At 34.6% G+C, this 23,427-nt stretch overlaps 1 pseudogene; it reads right to left on the bottom strand.

Annotated features, from left to right (window-relative positions):
- Window positions 1-146: 146 nt before the first annotated feature.
- Window positions 147-19,353, bottom strand: LOC149577700 (glucose-1-phosphate adenylyltransferase large subunit 1, chloroplastic pseudogene; annotated as a pseudogene).
- Between the last annotated feature and the right edge of the window lie 4,074 nt (window positions 19,354-23,427).

Raw genomic sequence — 23,427 nt, 5'->3', positions numbered from 1 at the left:
AGAACACGTATGCACTTGTATCATTGCAATACAAATCCTTTGGATTTGTCATTCCACATTGTACTTGTACATTAAACAATTCCGATCCAAAGTTCTTTTTTGTATTTTGGATTTACCTAGCAATGACTTGCTGCGTCACTGGGTTTTCAAATAACTAACCCATCCTTGATTGTGTTGTCGAGTTCATGGGACTACGGTGATTCCACGATGAATGTAAAATCCCTTAGTAGTCTTATCAGCCTCTTGTATATTCTCTTCATTATTGATGGTGAAATTCTTCCCAATTCGTGCATTTTTGTCTATAATTTTATTCTTGATACTAGTGTTTTCTCCAATTCGTATAGCAACTCCACCTTCTGCAAGAAGTGATCTTCTTTCATTATCTGTTTCATAGTAATCTACACCAAGCATTACCATATCCCTTAAAGAAACACCAAATTCATGCGAGATTGGAGACTAATGTTTGAGTGTTCGATAGAACAACTTCTCAAGAAAAAACCATGAGAAACAATTGAATCCACGATCTTAGACTGCTGAACTTTATTTGGTGGTATACTCCGAGGTGCTGTATAAATAGGCTTTTCTATATCATAGAAGCTGAACTTAGATGGTTGTGCAGTGAGATCAAGATTTTCTCTTTTGCTAAGGTAGGAATAATTTCTGAGCCAAAGTCATTTGCAGTAGGAAACCGCCATTTTAGAAGATTCAAGAGGATATCCTCTTTAAATACATAGACACCCATTGCTGCAATATAAGGCTTTTTATTTGCACCTTTTGGTGATAAGCCCAAAATAGTTGTGTCCACACCCATAGCTTGCAGGTCCTTTCCTTTTGGCTTCTCATTAAAGTAGAGGACTCGACCATTATCATCAATTTTTATCAACCCAAAATCAGATGCACGACTATCATCCATAGAGATGCATGAAATGGTAATATCTGCACTGCTACTTCTGTGATTCTAAACAAAGTCCATATAATCTATACGGTACAAGTGATCTACAGATAGGATCAGGACATCTTCAATTTCCTTATTTCTTGCATCCTCAAAAAGCCAGTGAAACTAATGCACATCTGTCATACCTTGAAACCAATTTCTTTTCTTTTCTCCAGGTCTTTGAGTAGCAGCCAAGGCCTTTCATATTATACTTATTGCTTATGAAACGAAATATTCTATAGAAATTCCTCAACAAAGCCATCCGCAAAGTTTTCTCCATTACCAAAGTTGTGTGCCTTTGCAAGGTGTCGATTGAGAGAAGCTGAATTAAATTGAGTAAGAATGTAAACTTTTTTGATTCCACTATCGATACAATTACTCATTGGCACAACAATTAAACAGTATGCACCCCCAATAGGAACCTTTCAAACACAATCATATTTTTCACATGTTGGATGTTGCTCGGCTTCGATTTCAACTTCAAGATAATATTGGAAATCTTTATCTTTATCTCGAACTCGAGTCTGCATAATGAATTTAGCTTTACTGTATAATGAGATAGCCCATTACGAAAAACATGAAAAGTGATTCTCCATCCCAATTCTAATTCCAATTCCAATTCTGCTTCTTTTTGTATATTCAATCAAAAAAATTTGAAGACTAACTCAATTGTTCCTTTTTTTCTAAGTCAGGTTATGAACATGAAGCTGAAGAAGCATAATAAATCATATCAAACTAAATCTATAATTTTGAACCAAGGCAATAAACTCTGAATTGTGGCATAGGAACTTTCACATCTGCATTAGAACTTTGATCTTTTTCCTTCATAGAAACATTGCTAAGCAAACTAGACACAAGTTTGGGAAATTCTTTACGAGAGGCAACTTTAAAAGTTGTAAGATGGTGTACTAAAAGTGCACCTACACATTAAATAAGAGTTAAAGATACACTATTCAAAACAAGTAGAGGGTAAAATGTGTGACACATGTCTAGTCATTTCATGTTCTTTACTATTTTATACATTTTTTTAGTGTTCTTTATTTGTTATGGATATAATTAAAAATCTCAAAAATGAATTGCAAGTTTTGTTATATCATACAACTTAGCATCCTTGTGTTCAATTTTGTTTTATCAAAATTGATTTGAAGTGTGATTTGAAGTGTGTTAAATCATACAATTTTGTATCTGTTCATCTAAAACCAAATATTTTTTAATATGCACATACATTCTCCAAAAATTCATATGTACATTTAAATAAAAGAATATAAAATTGATAAAATAATAACATTCCATAATCTAGATTATATCTTGAACTCTCTTTTATGAAGATTAAAAGGGGCAAATTCTTGATTAAATTAATCTCAACTTCACTTAACAAAAGGAGTTGGACCTTCATATCATGTTCCCATATATCTTGAACCCCCTTATAGTTGAGTTCTTAAAGAAAATAAGGGGAAAATTCTTGCATAAACTTAGTTCAACTCTACATAACAAAAAGAGTTATACACCCATGCCATGTTCTCGTGTATTTTGTGCCCACCTTAATTAATGTTCCCATGTATTTTGTCACGTGTCTTGCATCCACTTTAATCATTCTCATACATATTGTACCCACTTTAATTAGTGTTCCAAATACAAACAAGTGACAAATTCTTGTGTAATCTTACCTCAATCCACCATTTCTTATTTTCATGTGTTGATCTCAATTCCTAGATCTCCATTCGTCAACCTAAATCAAACCTACAACCTTAAAAGTATTTCAATTCCAAATAATTTTTACAAATTTTGTATTGTAGGCCATCCTAGTGCACATTGTGTTACTTTTTTTATATGTTATATTTTACAGAAGATGTTTATTTATTTGTAAATCATCAATGATAATGTAACAACTACTGAGATGCACATAAAATCTTGATTTGCTAATGCAAATAGAATTAACATTTATTTAACCTTTGCAATTTAGTTTATTCCACAAAGTTGTTCCTAAACACCCACCAATCCTTGACAACAATGCATATGTTACAAATTGAAGTGAATTATTTTAGTCCCTTACTAAATCCTAAAGTCATTCATATGAATAACCCATGAAATTTAGTTTTGGAAAATCAATTAGTTCAACTCCACTTGACAATAAGAGTTAGACATCCATGGCATGGCATGTTATTGTTGGAAATGATTGAAATGATCATAAGAAAATTTGTTGGAATAATATATGGAACTGGTAAAGAATGTCCTCAATCATTGTTTTGTCATTGATGTCAAACTTGCTACTTACAGGGATGACAATTGCTTTAGTGATCCAAATACTATCAATTAGTTGATTGTCAAGGTGGAGGCAATCAATAAGATGTAACTAGAACACCTAGAGAAAGGTTGAAGTTATGATGTTGTAATGAAGTACAAGGATCAGTTAAGCGATTGATGAAATAGTGTATTGGATGACATACTAAAAGATATAAAGAATGAGCACAGTGAAACATATCAAAAGATCTAAGCTTTTACCTAAGTCTTTTGCAAAGCTCAAACTAAGTTCATTAGACAAAAGGATCTGAGCAAGCTAGTAAGAGCTGAGAAAATTCCTAGTTAGAGTGCCGAGCAAAACCAAGTGCTGAGCAGAATCAAGTGCCGAGTAGAATCTAGTGCCGAGCAGAATTAAGTGTCGAGCAGAATTAAGTGCCGAGTAGAATCAAGTGCCGAGGAAAATTAAGTACCGAGAAGGTATAGGTGTCAAGTAACAGAGAGGTGCCGAGCACCAGTAACTCAATAATGCAGAGTAACACAGAGGTGCCGAGCACCAGTAACTCAATAATGCCGAGTAACACAGAGATGCTGAGCACTAGTAACTCAATAATGTCGAGTAACACAGAGGTGTTGAGCACCAGTAACTCAATAATACCAAGTTGCTGCTTTATTTTGGAAATGGAAGATTCGTCAGATCATCTAAGCCAACAAAATTGTTATCTAGAAATCTTTGAATTAAAAGGAAGATAATAATGATGAGTTGGTGGCACAAAACACCATGTAGAACATTTTTAAGATACAACTGGCAAAGTTTCTAGAAAAGAACAAGATATGGGGTAGATACATTGTATCCTACCTAATCCATTTTGAAACCCTCAGATTGGAAAAAAAAATTGAGCGGCAAAAGGAAAATCAGACTTCTATATAAGAAGACATAAGTTAATAAAAAAAGGGGATAGTGAGAGAGAGAGTCATGGTCAAACATAAAAGCATAAAGTGTTGTAGAATGTGCTAAGGAGAAGAAAGCACATGAAATTTATTTGGATAGACGACCACAAGGATGATTGCATTGGCAAGATGAGTAAGAAGACTGAAGAAGATGAAGCTTGAGAGAGAGACAAGCAGTCAGAGGTGAAGAGATTGAAGGCAAGTATAAGGATTGAACTAAAAGAGTGATCTGAAATTTGCAAAGTATGTTGTAAGTTATATTAGATTGAAAGACCATTATCGTTACTTTCTAGCAATTGTAACCGTGAGATAAATCCTATAGACTTAGGTTGGTTTAACAGCCATTAGATAAATTCTTTAACAGGGTAACATTCCAAGTGAATGTTCTAAAGACCTTTAACCAGGCTCATTCCTAACAGTTTTGTGAAATCCTCTAACAAGGTCACATTTAACAGTGTGTTGTAAACCTTTAACAGGGCAGGCTTTTAACAGGGCATCACTTCAGAAGAGTGAGAATCAAGTAGCATATTACTGGTGGTTTTCCCAAATTGGGTTTCCACATAAATCATTGTGTCATGTGTTGATCTTGAATATTTCATCTTTGCATGTTGATTTACAATAATTTTCTTTTATGACTGATTTAAGTTTGAATAGATAAAAAGGGTATGGATTCATTAAAAAGGTATTAATAGAGCATTTAGACCTTGAATAACTGATTAACCCTCTCCCCCCCCCCTCTTAGTTATTCTAAAAGAATTCTAACAATTGGTATTAGAGCCTAACTGCTGATTTAGTTTAAAGGGACTACTAGCAGAAAAGATCAAAATGCCAAAGAGAGAAGTTCCCAAGCTCAACAAAGACAACTTTGTTGCATGGAAAAGTTTGATGAAGCTACATCTTGGATCCAGAGGAAATTATGCCCAAAATTCAATTGTCACTAAACATGTAGATCCAACAGGTGTTCCTATTGCTGAAGACATGAAAAACAAGCAAGAACACAACTAGACAATGCTGGAAATTGCCTCTGCACTCAGCTATGTTGAATTTGATGATATCAAAGAATGTGACACTGCATTCAAAATGTGGAAAGCCCTATCAAACATCTATGGAGGAGATCAGAATGTACAAAGAGCAAAAAGAGAAAGTCTTAGAGGAAAATTTGATGACATGAGAATGGAAGAAAATGAGAATGCTGCTCAATATGGTGCAAGAATAAAGGAAGTGGTAAGTGCAATAAGATGCTTGAATGGTCATCTGGATGAAGATACTGTTAATAGTAAGTTCTTAAGAACTTTGCTCCCTATCTATGCTATTAGAGTATCAGCAATACAAGAGCTAAGATGTATACTAGGAAATAATCTAAGCTTTGAAGGTATAATAGGTAGACTCACTGCATTTGAGTTATCTAACTTTGACAACTACAAACCTGAAAATGTTGAATCTGCTTTTATGGCCAAGTTATCATTGAAAGATGTCGAATAGGTGAAATCAAGGAAAGGAAGAAAAATGAAGTATGTATCTAGTGAAAGTAGCACTGATGAGGAAGATGTGGAACAATTGGAAGCATTGCTCGCTAGATGATTTCACAGGGGCAAAGGAAAGTTCAAAGGTAAGATGCCTATCATTTGTTTCAATTGCAATGAAGTAGGTCATATTGTTGCAAGGTGTCCACAGAAAAAGGATTCCAAGGAAGGCAACAAATACAAGAATAGAAGAGATGATGACAAGAGAGATTACAAAGAAAAAGGTAAGAAGTGTTATATTGTTGAAGAAAATTCTGATGAAAATGATGATGAAGTTGTTTATGTAGCCATGAAGGACCAATCTAATGAAGAAGAAGCAACATCACTGGTGACATGTATAAACAAGAATGACAGATGGATCATAGACAGTGGATGCTCACATCACATGACAGGAGACAAAAGTAAGTTTGTTAACTTTACTCAGTATGATGGAAATAGTGTTAGATTTGGTAATGATGCTCCATGTCAAATCAAAGGAAAAGGTTCCATTAAACTCACAGGACAAATTTCATGTGACAATGCATACTATGTTGAAGGATTAAACTACAATTTACTGAGTGTCTCACAATTAGGCAACGTAGGTTGCAAAGTGGAATTTGAAAACAAAACTGTAAAAATCTAGGACAATGATGGTAAACTGATAGAAAAAGGAGAACAAACAAAGAGTAATTTTTTTTACGTTGATATGGATGATGTTTCTTGTCTACTTGCAAAATTTGATGATGAATGGTTATGGCATAGAAGATTATGTCATGTCAATTTTGATAATCTAGTCAACATCAGTAGAATGAAGAAAGTCAGAGGTTTACCAAAATTAAAGAAGCCTGATAATATCATATCCAAACAATGTCAGCTAAGAAAGATGACAAAATCAAGTTTCAAAAGCAAAAACTATACATCTAAAGAGATACTTGAGTTAGTTCACACTGACTTATGTGGTCCAATGGAAATACAAAGCTATAGAGGAGATAAATACATAATGTTATTTATTGATGACTATTCCAGGATGATGACTATTATGTTCTTAAAAATAAAATTTGATGCTTTTCAAATGTTTAAGTGGTATGTGGCTAGAGTTGAAAAAGAAACTGGAAAAACCTTGAAATGCCTAAGATCAGATAGAGGTGGTGAATTTACATCAAATGAATTCAAGATATTCTATAATGACAATGGAATCAAAAGACAAATGTCAGCTCCCAGAACTCCCCCACAGAATGGAATTGCTGAGAGAAGAAACAAATATGTAATTGACTATGCCAGAACATTAATGATGGAAAAGAATGTTGCTCTAAAATATTGGAGAGAAGCTGTAATGTAGCTATTCATACACTGAACCGAGTACAAGTCAAGAAAGGTACAAATACAACACCTTTTGAATTATGGTATGGTTACTCACCAAATGTAAAACATTTCAAAGTGTTTGGTTGCAAATGTTTTATCCTTAAAGATGTTAGAAATGGAAAATTTGATGCAAAAATTGATGAAGGTATATTTCTTGGTTACTCCCTAGAAGTAAGGCATATAAGTGTTTGAATATTAACACTAACAAAATTGTGAAAAGTGCAAATGTAAATTTTGATGAGCACACAGAAGTCCAAGCTAAAATACCAAAGAAAATGGAAGAATACAAAACCTTTGTATATTCTTATGAAGGAATGACTTCTGAAGAGGATGATGTCAATCAAATTGAAAATCAACAACAAGTGTTAGTTTCAGCCGATTCACAACCAGTGAATGTCGAGTTGCATTCAAAAGCCGAGTTACAGAATAAAGAAAATGCACAATCTCATTCTAAAGATAGTACACATAATGAACAACCTGACAATGAAGTGCACAGTGATCCTGAATCCGAAAGATCAAACATGGAAACAAGGACAGAGCCAAGATTATCCAAATATGTGAAAAGACATCATCCTACTGAACAAATAATTGGTGACAAAGGTGCAAGACCAATGACAAGGAACAAACTAAAACATGAATCATGTCTGATTAACTAATTTGAACCCAAGACAGTACATGGTGCATTACAAGATGATGACTGGTATAAAGCTATGGAAGAAGAAATTGATCAAATAAGGAAAAATAAAACCTGGAGTTTGGTTCCTAGACCAACTGACAAGAATGTGATTGGCACCAAATGGGTATTGAGAAACAAACTAGATGAGAATGGTGAGATTACTAGAAACAAAGCTAGACTAGTATGTAAGGGTTATGCTCAAGAAGAAGGAATAGACTATGGAGAAACATTTTCTCCTATTACTAGAATGGAAGGAGTAAGAACTTTACTTGCATATGCTGCCTACAAAGATTTTAAAGTCTATCAGATGGATGTAAAATCTGCCTTCTTAAATGGTATACTAGAAGAAGAAGTCTACATTGAACAAACAGAAGGATTTGTTGATGAAAACAATAGGGATATGGTGTGTAAGTTACACAAAGCACTCTATGGCTTGAAACAAGCTCCTAGAGCATGGTATGAGAGACTTCACAAGTATCTAGTGCAAATTGGATTTGAAAGAACTAATGATAATAGTAACATGTACATCAAAGCTGAAGAAGGTAAAGACATTATTGTATCTAAAATTTTTGTGGATGACATAGTATTTGGTGGTAAGGAAGTAATTTGCAAAGGCTTTGCTGACAAAATGAAACATGAATTTGAGATGTCTATGTTTGGAGAAATCAAATTTTTTGTTGGATTGCAAGTACATCAACTCAAACATGGAATATTTATTACACAATCAAAATACATCAAAGAAATTCTTAAATAATTTGGATTGGAGGAATCCAAACCAGTTAGCACACCAATGGCCACAAGAAATAAGCTATCCAAAAATGATGAGTCAGCTGAAGTCAATCAAACAATGTACAGATCCATGATTGGAAAACTACAATATGTTGTACATAGTAGACCAGACATAGCATTAGCAGTTGGAATAGTGGCTAGGTTCTCTGCTAATCCTAAAGAAAATCATCTCATAGCAATAAAAAGAATAATGAGATATCTCAAAGGGACTGATGACTTTGGTCTATACTACAAAAAGAATGGAAAATTTGAACTTAATACATATACAGATGTAGACTGGGGAGGAAACATTGATGACAGAAAAAGCACAAGTGGAGGTACATTATTTCTAGGAAAAAGGTTGGTTACCTGGACTAGCAAGAAACAAACATGTATATCCCAGTCCACTGTAGAATTAGAATATGTGGCAGCTGCAGTCAATTGTACAAACATTGTATGGCTCACACATTTATTGAATGGAATGAAAGAAGAAGTAACAAAACCAGTGATATTGTATTGTGATAATAAAAGTGCTATAAACATATCCAAAAATCCTGTGATGCATGCAAAAACCAAGCATATTGTAATCAAGTATCATTATGTTAGAGAATTGGTAGAAGACAAACAAGTGAAATTGGAATAAATTCACACAAAGAAACAAACTGCAGATATCTTCACCAAACCATTGCCCAAGGATGCCTATGAATATCTTAGAGGCAAGTTGGGGGTTATACCCCTAAGTCAAGTAGTTTAAGGCAACAAGGAAGCTGCCTTGCATCAACAAGAATAAATCATTGAAATATTAACAGGTTGATGCAAAGGATGACAGCAGGAACAGAAACTCAGAATCAGTCACAAGCATGGTGACAGAGGGAGAAAAATAACAAGAACCCAAAGCTTATATTTTGCATGATAAAGATGCTACATCTTTGGCATTTATGTCAAAGAGGGAGAAATATGCAGAAAACTGATCAATGCAAAGAAAGAGGGAGATATATGAGATCAGTAGTGAAAATGCAGCAAGCAAACATATACAATCTTGGTGGTAACTGAATTGATTACTCTGAATTGATTACTTGATGAGTTTGGTTTGCCATCAATGCCAAAGAGGGAGATTGTTGGAAATGATTGAAATGATCATAAGAAAAGTTGTTGGAATAATATATGGAACTGGTAAAGAATGTCCTCAATCATTGTTTCTAGAAGAGAACAAGATATGGGGTAGATTCATTGTATCCTACCTAATCCATTTTGAAACCCTAAGATTGGAAAAGAAAAATTGGGCTGCAAAAGGCAAATCAGACTTCTATATAAGAAGACATAAGTTAATAAAAAAAGGGGATAGAGAGAGAGAGAGAGTCGTGGTCAAGCATAAAAGCATAAAGTGTTGTAGAATGTGCTAAGGAGAAGAAAGCACATGAACTCTATTTGGATAGACGACCACAAGGATGATTGCATTGGCAAGATGAGTAAGAAGACTGAAGAAGACGAAGCTTGAGATGGAGACAAGCAGTCAGAGCTAAATAGATTGAAGCCAAGTATAAGGATTGAACTGAAAGAGTGATCTGAAATCTGTAAAGTATGTTGTAAGTTATATCAGATCAAAAGACCATTATCGTTACTTTCTAGCAATTGTAACAGTAAGATAAATCCTATGGACTTAGGTTGGTTTAACAACCATTAGATAAATCCTTTAATAGGGTAACATTCCAAGTGAATGTTCTAAAGACCTTTAACCAAGCCCATTCCTAATAGTTTGGTGAAATCGTCTAACAAGGTCACATTTACCAGTGTGTTGTAAGCCTTTAACAGGGCAGGCTTTTAACAGATCATCACTTTAGAAGAGTAAGAATCAAGTAGCATGTTACTGGTGGTTTTTCCCAAATTGGGTTTCCACGTAAATCATTGTGTCATGTGTTGATCTTGAATTTTTTATCTTTGCATGTTGATTTACAGTAATTTTCTTATATGACTAATTTAAGTTTGAACAGATAAAAAGGGTATGGATTCATTAAAAAGGTATTAATAGGGCATTTGGACCTTGAATAACTGATTCACCCCCCCCCCCCCCCCTCTCAGTTATTCTAAAAGAATTCTAACAGTTATCATATACCTTGAACCCCCTTTTTAAGGGTTCTAAAAGAAAATAAGGGGCAATCATGTAAATTTAGCTCAACTCCACATTTTAAAAAAAAAAAAAAAGTTATATGCCCACACCATGTTCTCATGTATTTGAAGAATTTGAGCAATACAAATCCACAAAACTCGAAGAAGACCTGCATGTAAGAAGCTATCACATAGAAGAAAAGACAAAGAAGAGGCAAGGGTTTTTCTTTGAGAATATGCAAATTATATTATCATACTAAAAGAATGAGAGATATTTACAAAAGATCAATCCTTATAGAAGGAGATCAAAAAATCTAAAAGGGAAACCCTAAGAGCTAAATTACATTTAATAACTACTAATTAATTATTAAATGGAAATGTAAGTGCATAAAGAGAGACCTTAAGAACTGAGTAAAGGTAATTTAATAAATTAAATTAAATTAACGTTTTACTCTAACACCCCCCCTTAAGATGAGCAATAATGCAACTATAGACAATGTGAAAAAAAAAAGGAAACTACAATGCTGAAAGAAAACTTAGGTCCTGACAACAAGGCCTGATGAGGTACCCAATCACAACCAAATCTTAATGAAGGAAGGAAAAATCACTAAGACCCCCTAAGGACAACGTCATTCACCCCAAACATAGAAAGTAGTTGAAGATACCGCGTGGTTGCAAACAGTTTAGTGAAGATGTCTGCAACCTTCTTAGTAGTGGGAATGTACTCCAAGCTCAAAGAGCCATCCTAAATCAAATGCCTAATGAAGTGCATGTGAAGATCAATGTGCTTGGTCCCCTAATGCTCAATTGGGTTGTAGAAAATGTGTATAGCACTTTGATTGTCATATCAAAGAAAGGTGGGACTATCAGGAGGAAATCCAAACTCTGTCATCAACTATTGAAGCCATAAAACCTCCTGAATAACTAACATAATTTCCTTGTACTCTGACTTTTTATATGATAATGTGTGAGCATGCTGGTTCTTGCAAGACCATGTGATAGGACCAGAAAAAAGATAGAAAACAAATCCAGAAGTAGACTTGCAATCATCAATATCACCAGCCCAATCTGAGTCTATGTAACCAACAATGTGAGGATCCCCTAATGTGTAGCAAATGTCATAACATGTAGTACCCCTAATACACCTCAAGATACATTTGGAATCTTTCCAATGACTCTCATGTGGATCATGGGAGAATCAAGATATAAGTCCAATCGGAAAGGAAATATCACGATGTGTGTGCTTCAGGTACAACAAACTACCCACAAGTTGTCTATATAAAGTGGAATCCACTGTAGGAGTAGTCCAAATGGTAGATAAAACCACACCTAACTAAAAATTTGTGGGAACAGGTTTGCAATCAAGCATGTTGAATCTTTGAAGCATATTAAGAGCATACTTCTATTGGAGTATGGCTATCGCATCTGAAGACTAAACAACCTGTAGGCCTAAAAAAAAGTGCAGAAGTCCAAAGTTTTTTTAATCTCAAACTGCTCTCACAAAGCTCGATGAATGCTCTAGATCATGGAGGATGAACTACCTGTAATGATGAGATCATCTAAATAAAGCACAAGTATCGATAAGTCATCCCCATGACGTTGAATGTAAATTATAGGATCAGAATGACATTGATTGAACTTTGAAGCAAGTAAGAAGGAATTCATATTCTCATACCAAGCCCAAGGGGCTTATTTGAGACAATATAAAGACCTCTGAAGCCTGCATACCAAATAAGAGTTCTACACAAAACCAAGAGGCTACTCCATATAGGTCTCCTCATGTATGTTTCCATGCAAAAAGGCACTCTTTACATCCATTTGAAAATTTGTCCATCCCTATGAAGTTGCAAGAGAGAGAAAAAGGTTAATAGAATTCATCTTGGCAACATGAGCAAATGTCTCAGATTAATCAATACCCTCAACCTATGAAAATCCCTTTGCAACAAGACATGCCTTGTACGTGTCAATAGAACCATCTACAACATACTTGGTATGGTCGCTGACACCAAACTAACTTTCTTCCTTTCAAAAGAGGACAAAGATCCCATGTGTGGTTCCACAGCCCTATCCCACTCTAAGTGTTCTTTCATCTGTGAAAAACTCTATGGATCATCTAAAATGACATGACTCAATAGTCCAATACCAAATGTCTAAGTATGAGTGTGACAAGAATTTGAAGGATCGCCTGCCATAGGTCTTGTTGCATCAACAGTACCATGAGCTTACTTAGGCACTCACTGAACAATTGATGGAGGTGGTGAAGGGGGTTCAATATCAAGATCTTCCTTAGAGGTTGCATAATCATGTGGAGGAGTAAAGGAAGTACTAGGTAGTGAGGGAGAATCTAGTGATGGAGGCTCCATCTGAGGATATGCTCATCAAATTGAACATCTCATTGAAACAAGACATCTCTAGAATCATGTTCAAACAACATGTATGCCTTCACATTATCACAGTAGACAACAAAGATGAGTGATCGACTCTTTCACTGCATGTCTTTTCATTGAGCATTTGAGATAAATGCCCAAGCCTCACTACCAAAAATGTGGAATGTAGAAACATCAAGCTTGACATGAGTCCAAGCCTCCTTAGGATTCAACTGTTGTAATGCCTTGTGAGACACCCAATTATGCATATAGTTGATACAATTGATAGCCTCATCCCAAAATAAAGAACTCATAGCTGAAGATTGTATCATACAATTGGCTATCTCCCGTAATGTCGTATTCTTTCTCTCTGCAACCCCATTCTACTAAGAGATATGGGGAACTATGAATTGATGTTGTAAACCATTATCAATACAAAAATATCTAAAAGATTGATTCACATATTCCCTGCCATTGTTAGTGTGTATATGCCCATCAGAAAGACTAGACTTCTTCTCCACAAATGTCTTAAAGATTTCAAATGAATCAAAGACATGAGACTTGTACTTCAAAAATTACATCCATGTGCATCTGGAGAAGTCATCTACGAAGGTAAGCACATATCAAGCACTAGAAAAGGATGGAGTAGGGAATGGTATAAGATCACTATGTATCAACTCCAATGGTACCTTAGTACGTGTGGATCTACCTAAAGGAAATGGATCTCTGTGATGTTTTCCAAGTGCACAATCTTGACAAATACCATTAGTACAAGAGATCTGAGGTAGCCCAATCACTAGCTCCTATGTACTCATATTTTATAGATATATGTAGTTGACATGGCTAAAACACTCATGCCAAAGCTTGCTCATTATGTCTGCTTGAGAAATAACAGAAATAACTATAGAGTCAGAGCTCTCAAAGCCATTAAACTGATATAAGTGAGACTGAAGATCAACACTTACAATAGGAATAACCAAGTGAGGATCATGGATGTCTTGAATTATCACTTCATGTGTTGAGAACTCAATTGTCTTACTAGAGCTGAAACAAAAAATCTGAAAGACAGACAAGAGGTTCATCAAAATGGCCAAAGCCAAGAGAGCATCCTGTAGTGAACCACCCTCTAAAGAGATGGTTCATGAACCTAAAACTAAAAGTTGTGTAGAGTCACCAACTATGATTTTTGTAGTAACACTCTAAGAAAGAAAGGTAACCAAATCAGGTGAGTGTTTCATATGGTGAGAAGCACCTGAATCAAGAATTCAAGTAGTTGCAGAAGAAAATGCTCATGCAGAAAGAGCACATCCTCTCCCTAAAGGAAGTGTTGGCTTTAGAGAAGCAATACAATGTTGTTTCATGGCCTCCTCTACCTCAAGATGTTTTCAACACCTAGAAATTGGATGTCCTTCCTTGCCACAAAAAATTGCAAGGATTCCTTGTATATTTCTTAGTCTTGGAGCAAGACTCACCAAACTTAGAAGATTTATGCATTGGAGTGGGTTTCCAAGCATCTAATTTAGGAGTAATCTTGGAGGAACTCTCATCACATGTTGAATCTCTCTTGGGCTTCAGTTTCTACTTCAAGTTCCCTATGGATGTTTGAGCAACCAATGCATGTGTCTTTGAACCTGTGATACTATCCAACTATGTAAGCTTGAACTAATCTCTAGAAAATCAATTATAAAAGACCTCAAAAGTGGGCATGATAAATCTAGGACCCAAGGCATCCATAGTGGAATAGAAGGTAGAAGAGAAAATCTAAAAGTTTCCTTGAAAATTTGATAGAATCAAATAGATGCACTCCTTGTTTGGCTTCTCTTTCTTGCATCCCTATAAAAAATTTCTCTATTTTTTGAGCCTCATGAGAAAGTCCTCATTAAAGCGAAAAGTATCTAGTACAAGAGAAGTAAGCTCTGCCTCAATTTGAAGTGCTTTGAACTCATTGATGGTATCAAACAAGTCCTTGAACTTGTCCCACATTTCTTAAGGAGTGGAACACTCATCAAGATGAAATTGTAAGTTGTTTGAAAAACTCAAAAAAAAAATATAGACCTATTGCTTCATCCATCTTATTCTTGTGCTGCAAAGTTTGATATTGACTTCAAAATACTAATTGCATTGTATCTAAACAAGACCACAAACCCTTTGAACAGAGAAGTTGTTACATAGCATATTTCCATGTGTGATAGTTATGTGGGTTTAAAAGTACTAGATGAGAAGAGCTCTTGACCATTGTTTTAAGATTTTTTTTTTTGAATTTTTTTGATATACTAATATTGTAACAGAAAATAATGAAAAAATGCCCCCACAATGCAAAAAATCGAAGCCCAACTTATAGAAGGAATGTGTATACAAGAATAGAGGAAAAAGACTTTAGTTGAGTATTGCAAATACCAAGTAAAAAATAGTGGTGAAATGATAGATAATCTGGAAAGTTCTCGAGAAGAGCTTTCCAACACTTCTTTCAAATGAAAAAATGGAGCTAAAAAAAGCATGTTATGCCCCCTGGAAGATAAAAGGAATCATCTGACTTTGAGCCAAAAAATAGGTTAAACTAGAAAAATAATCCAAAAAATACTTTCACTATCATCTTCATCTCTAAATCAGCTTTCTAGCCCTTCTTTCAAATCCAAAAAACACCTCTGTATGCTCAAGTTAGAGCAAAAAGACTAGTAGGGCCTCTAGAAGGCTATAAAAAAAGTTTAAAAGGGAGTTGGCCTCTAGCCCCCCCACATGAAAATGAGCCAGAGGCTAAATGGAGTAGTGGTGGAGGGTGGGCAGTGTAGTTGGTGTTAGAGTAGTGCAAAGCTAATGGCTAGTGAGGTTGCGGCGATGCAAACTGGCAAAGGCAGTTGCAGTGAGAAGGTCGACCATTAGCGATGCCACTACAGTGAGAAGGTCAACCGCTAGCGGTGTCACTATAATGGTTCCTATGGTTAGGATGACCATAATGATGTTTTCACACTTTTTTTTAGTTTTTAATTCAAAATTGTACGTGTGCCTCGATATGTGTGCCAGAGGCCCTATGACCCTGGTATGCAAAAAATATTTGTCTTCCCAATCAACATTGTCCAAAATTGACAAATTGTATATGAAAATAGGGTTTTGACATCTTCTAAATCCAATCGTGAGGTCTGTTTGCCCTCAAATTGCTCCAAATATTAGATACCCCCTATTTTCACAAAAAAAAAAAAAGACAAAAATATCTAGATATGTTCTGTCAAACCCTCGTTCTTCTTTTTCTCCAAATAAGAACAAGCTACATCAAGTCAAGCCCTGATACTGTGAAGGATTTGAGCAATACAAATTCACAAAACTTGAAGAACACCTACATGCAATAACCTATCATAGAGAAGAAAAGACAAAGAAGAGGCAGGGATTTTGTTCTGAGAATATGCAAATTGTATTATCGGACTGAAAGAATGCAAGATATTTGCAAAAGATCAATCCTTATAGAAGGATATCGAAAAACCTAAAAGGGAAACCCTAAGAGGTAAATGACATTTAATAATTACTAATTAATTATTAAATGGAAATACAAGTGCATAAAGGGAAATCTTAAGAAGGGAGTAAGGGTAATTTAATAAATTAAATTAAATTAACATTTTAATAATATTTTGTGCCCACTTTAATTATTTTTACATATTCATGTCATGCTCTCACATATTTTGTCATGTGTCTTGTTCTCAATGTAATTATTGCTCTCATGCATTTTGTTCCCACTTATATTAATGTTCCTAATTAGTGTTCCAAATATAAACAAGTGGAAAATTCTTGTCTAATTCTAGCTCAATTTGTCATTTCTTTTTTTAAGGTATTGATCTCAATTACTAGATCCCACTGTCACCCTAAACAAAAGATATAATCTTGAAACTATTCCAATTTTGAATCATTTTCATTATCTTTCTATATGTTGGGTGGATGTTTTGCAACTAACAATTTATGCATGTTTAGTCCCAAAATAGGGTGACCAACTACAACATGTGAGATAGGGTCTCTCCTACCTTTAAAAAAATGATCTCCCTTCTCATCATTGTGTTGGGACTCAAAAAGCCACAAGGATTTTGAGTGCCATATTTGAAAACTATGCAAAAGTACCCCTTATAAATGTTTTTCATTCATATCTCCATGACTCTCATTTTTAGGCCTATGATGTGTTTTAGGTATTCCATGCCTTCAATTTATCATGTCCAAACATCTTAGGTCACTAGTTTCAAACTTGATTCATTCGGTGAGATGTGTTTTTGTGCACTCGTCAAATCTGCAAAATTGTCAAAGTGTCAAATAGTGTTTGGAAGCCTACTTTGCATTTGAATATCTTGCACCTAATTAAGTGTCTCACCACTTTTGAAATGTTTAGCATGCATATTAGAGAACCATGTTTCATATTTCAAGTCATTTTGACATGTTTTGATAGGGTTTTGAGTTTCCCAAAGTTGGTTGTTAATTATTGTCTTGCTAATGCACTTTGTTAAAAAAATTGGGAAGCCCTATTTGACCTTGAATAACTATGACCCAATTGACACAAATGTGGAAATTCCTTCACCAATGCATTCTAGAGGTCAAATATATCCTATTTTTTAAATTTGAGCTTATGAAAAATTCATTTAACTAGTTTTCAAATGCAATTCCAAATGAAATTTTTAACTTTTGACTGCAAATCAGATCCTCAGAATGATTGGAAGGCCTGTTTGTGAGGTCATATCTTTCAACTTGTGATTGATGAGGTAAAATTAATTGTACCCCTAGATTATACATTGAAACTACTTCAAGTATGTTGGTTTTTAGATCTTAATGATTCCATTTGAGCACTTTTCCAGGTTCATTTCATTTGCAAAAATTTTTGTTTTTCCTAAATGTCCAATACTGCAATTTTAGGAGGCCAATTTTAGAGGTTTTCCAAATTCACTCAAATTATTCATGAGCCCTAAATTTGTCTGCATAATCTCCATATAAAAAGGAACAAGTGCTCCAAGTTTCATCTCCCCAAGTGGTTGTTTCACTAATTTTTGAAGTCAAATCCAAATGCAATTTTATGTTTATGACATTTTTGGATGCAAACCAATTTTAAATGAGCAACATCAACAGTTAAAATCTTTTGACCTGAATATCATCATGAAATGAAGTTTGGGAGGGTGAGTGTGCTGGCCTAAGAACAAATGTGCCAAGCGCCAGACCATGATTGTAAGAAATTTTTAATTAATGAACTATTGTTCATGTTTGATTTCTGTCAATGTAGTGAACTTATTCACAACAATCTTCAGAGGTTCAAGTGTTTGAAATATTTTTAAAAAATAGTCCGGCCACTTTGTGATCTGACTCTCCTTATTAAGATATTGCATTTTAAATTGATGGGATATTGTGGATACTTGAATAAGATTTGCAATGTTCAATGCAATTTTAATGTGTCATCAATGGGGATCAAATCGGTGTGTGGAATTATACACAATGAAAAATCAAGGAGGGAATTGAACATACCAGTGAGGTTTCAAGGTTCACACTTATTGAGGTTCACTTCAGATGGCCCTTCACTTGAAACAAATGTCTAAAACCTTGAAAGAAGTTAAGCATTCTTATTGGAATTTAAGATGTCCTAGGGAAATAATTTGAAATGAGATTATTTCAAAAAATTAATAAATTTGTGACCCAAGTATACATTGCAACTTGCATTTTTATAGAGTGACTTCTTATACACAAAAGATGCCACTACCAAAATATTGTGAATTTGTTATATGTCTTAGATAGTCTCTAGTCTCGTGGTAATCTAATCAAAGTTGTTATATTGTATTAGGAATATGGAAATTGAAATCCTAAGTGGATGAATGGTATACTATGAACATGATGGGACAGTGATTGACCAATTAACCATTTCCTCTTTAGTATAAGGATGATGCCCATATGTAGAGAGCCTGTGCAGAATGCCAGTAGAGAAGAGAAATGATAAATAATTATTGTGGGAGCAAATTGATTGTAGAAGAGGATCCCATTTCTATTTCAAATAGTCAACTTAGTGAGTATGTTCATATAGAATGATAGTGGCAGTTTGTGCATAGACCATTGTCATGTCTTGTTTGTCAAATTAAAGAAGTAAGCAAAACACCATGGCAGCTTCAGTTTCTTTCTGAGTGGCAATTGTCCATGATCATTTGAAGGCCATGGAAGTTTCTCATTTATCCTTTTTATCCAACAGTTACTTTCTTATAACCCCTCTCACCAAGGAGAAGAAGAGGGTGTTTAAAGTATTTTCTTCAATAGTAACCAAGAAGGATCACCACTTGCGGTTGAGTGAGGAAAATAAAGTGCTTATAGGAAGTTGCATACCTTTTTCCTTTTGATAGAAAGCATGATAATTATGTGTGGATGTTGCAAGATAGAAGAAAAGGGGTGACCAATATGATAAAACAATGGACCATTTCAAATGTTTTTGACTTTTGCAATTACCCGCATCATGACTGTAACAAAAGTTGGAGCCTCTATTATTATTGTGTTCTCTTCCTAATCTATTCAAGTTAACACAAGAGGAAAAATTATTTCAATTGTTATCCACTATAGAGGCTAAGGCAGCTTGCACCCAACTTGCCAAATACAACATAGTCTTTTGTCAAATCTAATACATAGGTTGTGGATAACTTTGTGTTGACTTCTTATGCACGTGCCTAGTGTATTCAAGCAAACTTGATTAACTAGGATATCGTCCAATTCTATAACTGATGTCAGAGCCTCCCTCATTTGAAGTCTCTCCCCTACTTATGCACAAAATAGTATAAAGCCAATGCATTATTTTAATTATTCTCCCACTTAGTGGCTAAAAAATTTGGTATCTGTTGGGGATTTGTATTAAAAAGAACATGGTTGCCATTTTCTTTTGTATGTCAAAGGAGTTTTTCTTTTGGTGCATAGTGCTTAGGGATAAAAAAAAATTATATATAGTCACACAGAATGGATTGGTCTACAGCACTAACTTTGTGACACAAATGAAAAGTTTCTCTCTTATGGGACCCAGACCGGTTGGGGTGCTAAAGTAATTTTGATTGGTTATTCTAATGAAATGGATAGGTGACATGAGTTGACCAACTAATTGGAGCGTGACACATGATAGACAGATCAAGGCATGTGACTTGGCTGAGATTGATAGGTGTCAAGTGGTCATGTTTTTAGGTGAGGTTGTCAGAAGAACATGAAAATGTGACTAAGCACCACATGGAAAAAAGGTCCCGCGGGATGGACATGCATACAAGGTGACATGTGGCCCAATATCATGTTAATGTGAGTAGCTAACATGTAGTGTGTTGGGCCCTACAGATGTTGAAGTAGATGTTGTGAGGAGGCAAGATGTTGTGAGGAGGTGACCAGTTGACAGGTGATGTTCAAAGCTAGTGAATCAATAAGTGACACGTGGCACCTAGGGTTCAAAGATTGTGACATCAACAACAAGATAGGTGTCAAATTTAAGTTGGAAATTTTTCTAACTACTGTGATACCATCTTTTCAATTTTTCTCTGTATATGATCAGCAATAATGAAGCTAATATAGATAGTTATAGTCTGGTTAGTAGTCTTATGGATCATTTACATGCATCTTGCAATCTTTGGGTGCAAAACCTAAAAAAAATTTGAAAGGTTTGTGGTAAGCCAAAACCACTAGTTTTAAATAAATGAATACAATGAGCAAGAAATTTCTTAGTTTCATTCTGATTCTCATCTCTTATCTCTATAATTTGTAATGTTTTGTGGTTTAAGGATAAAGAACTTAAACCCTTTTGCATTCCCTTAAGGTTGTATGTCTTATGTGTTTTGTTGTTGGAACAAAGAGCCAAGTAAATGTTTGACACATTTAACAAGGTTGTTGGTTATATGAGAAGGATATTGCATGAGTATGAGGTCTTTATGAATACTGATGTCTGCTTCACAAAGTGATATGATAGATCTGATATCTTGGTGTATGGAATATGTCACTGATATCATAGGTGTATGTGTATGATTTATGGAATTTCCCAATAGATACGACACTAATAAGCTATAGGATCAACATGTTTCTTACTATTGCATATTTAGGATCTTCTGAAATCAAATTTATGATCATCCATTTCCCTTTCTATTTAAAAGATGAAAGGATACCCTCATTCAGCTTGTGGATTTCACAGGATTTAAAATTTTCTACTGTACATCTATGTTATTGCATACTTGGTCTTATTTTCTTTGTCTAGATTTAGTTATATAAATTGCATCGGTACTATATAAAGAATCTGAGGTACACCAGCCTGGCTTTTGGAGAGTATGAAGAGTAGAAGGAGGGTTAAATAGCCTTCTAGTTGGCCCTAGTGTCTAAATAAGTGCATTGAATATGGGAGTTAGTTTCCCCTAGGTGCATGTGTTCTTATCAATAGGTTATTCAAAAGTTGTTAATTTAGAAGCCAACAAGACAACGACTCTGTTAGAGACAAGGTTGTAGTATAACCTTATTAGAAGGACAAGAATCTTTGATTTAAACTGAATATCATAGTCTTATATTTCTTTAACCTTGTCAAGAATGTAAATTCCAAGGTTTTTGTGTGAGGTTTTCAAATATCTGTTGTAAAATATGAACCATCTTGTTATGTTTTGCAAGTTTGGAAAATATTTTCTTACTAAAGGAGTGGTGACTCGAAGCTATATATTTGTACTAGTGCACAGTGAAGTTGAACGTATTGTGAAGGATACAATAGTTGGAATGGAAATTTGAAGAACTGATCGCATGCCCTTGGCAACAGTTGAAAGAAAATGTGAGATGTTTTGCAAGAGTTACTAAATCAAGATAGGATTTGAATCTATTGTTGTTCACATCATTGAAGAGGTTTGCAAGCATCACACTTAAGGTATTTTTCACTTTTATGAGTTTTCTTTTTCATGAAAGAAAGTTCTGAAAAGTTTTTCCATCAAGTTATTTCTCAGCACTAAGTAGGATAAGTGTTTTAAGGCATCTCAACATACAATATGAAAGACAGATTCAACAAATGTATTCACATTTTGGAGTATGTTAAGAGATTAAATTGGTAGATAAGTTTTCAAACCTACTACAAGTTATAAATTCTGAAAGTTATTCTGGTGAGTTGTAATTTTGCAAGATATGGAAAATTTCTTTTCACCTAGTATGCAGTCCATTAACAAAAATCATAGATTTTTCCCTGCCAAGAGGTATATACCATTACTTTTTTATGGCATTCATGGTTTCTGAAACACCATGTTGTATGATCTTAGAAAGCATTTTCCTAAGTTTAGTGGAATCCATTTGGATTCCACCAATTAGCATATTCAAATGTTCAGTGATTTGATTGGTGATTTTGAGATTGCTCATGAAGATGTGCATATGAAGTTGTTTGTTCAAACCTTAGAAGGTGATTCTAGAGATTGCTTCTCCTTTCTACCAACATGTTATATTTCATCTTACAGTGAGTTACATTCAGCCTTCATGGAACAATTTAAGGAAAGGGTGAGAATCTCTGATTCTTTTGACATTTTTTTAAAAATCCACATTAGGAATGGTGAACTTGTTCTTGAATTCAATATCAAATTTTCAAGGGCCTTAAATGAGATTCCTGAGAGATGTAGATAGGACGATGAAGTGTGTCTAGTGGTTTATCTTGATGCATTTGATGCAAAAATGAGTTGTAGGTTGAGATAAATAACCTAGGACTTTGTATTAGGCATTCATGATGGCAATAGAGATTGAAAATAGTGCAAGGTATGGACTAACTAGGAGTCAATTCTCTAGGAGTGTTTGCCTACAAGATGAAGTCAAATAGAAAAACTAGTGTCATGTTTAGTATTCAAGTTCATATCGGTATGTAGGTTCCCCTACTGTTATTAATAATCTTGTAAAAAAATCAGAATCAAAAACATGTGAAGTTCAAGTTGAAGCCTCTTTGCTACCAAGGAGAGTTGATCTTGTTCTTGTTGAATAGAATGCACATGTTTGTAGTTTTTTAATAGTAGATAATAAAGTTGATTCATTCGATTAGTTGTATTTTCAAGATTTAATTTTATTTGTTACTTCTCCCATTCATGATTTGTCTTGTGTTGAAAATGGTACTAATCGTGAAGTTGAAAGGCATTCATCTCAATTTTATATGGGTGAAGAGGCTAGAACTTATGTTTCAAGTGATGAGAACAATGTTGTTGATCTGGTATATTATGAAGAAGAATCATATGAAGAAAATGATGAGAGTAGTTACTTGAGGCAAAGTGAAGAAAATGATAATGCATGTTCTTCTTCATATGAGTCTGATGCGAATTGGGAAGAAGAGAGCAATGAGGATAGTGAGTGCTCTTATTCAAATAAAGGTATGGATCTTTCTTCTAATTTTTATGGTATTTCATCTTTGAATTGTAGGGATCAACAGGTAGTTGAAAGTTTTGAAGAGGAATTTTTTACACAATATGAGGATAAAGAAATTATTTATAGAGGTAAATTGCCTAGTTGTGTAGACAAATGCCCTGAGGCTGCAAGCAGTTATAATCATCAGTATGCTACTAATTCGAGGGT

The sequence above is a fragment of the Cupressus sempervirens genome, chromosome 1 (genome assembly GCF_028749045.1).
Source record: "Cupressus sempervirens isolate cs-2001-9-10 chromosome 1, ASM2874904v1, whole genome shotgun sequence".
In the NCBI taxonomy this organism is placed as follows: Eukaryota; Viridiplantae; Streptophyta; class Pinopsida; order Cupressales; family Cupressaceae; genus Cupressus; species Cupressus sempervirens.
The sequence above is the reverse complement of the archived record's forward strand: the minus strand, read 5'-3'. Positions and strand labels throughout refer to the sequence as shown.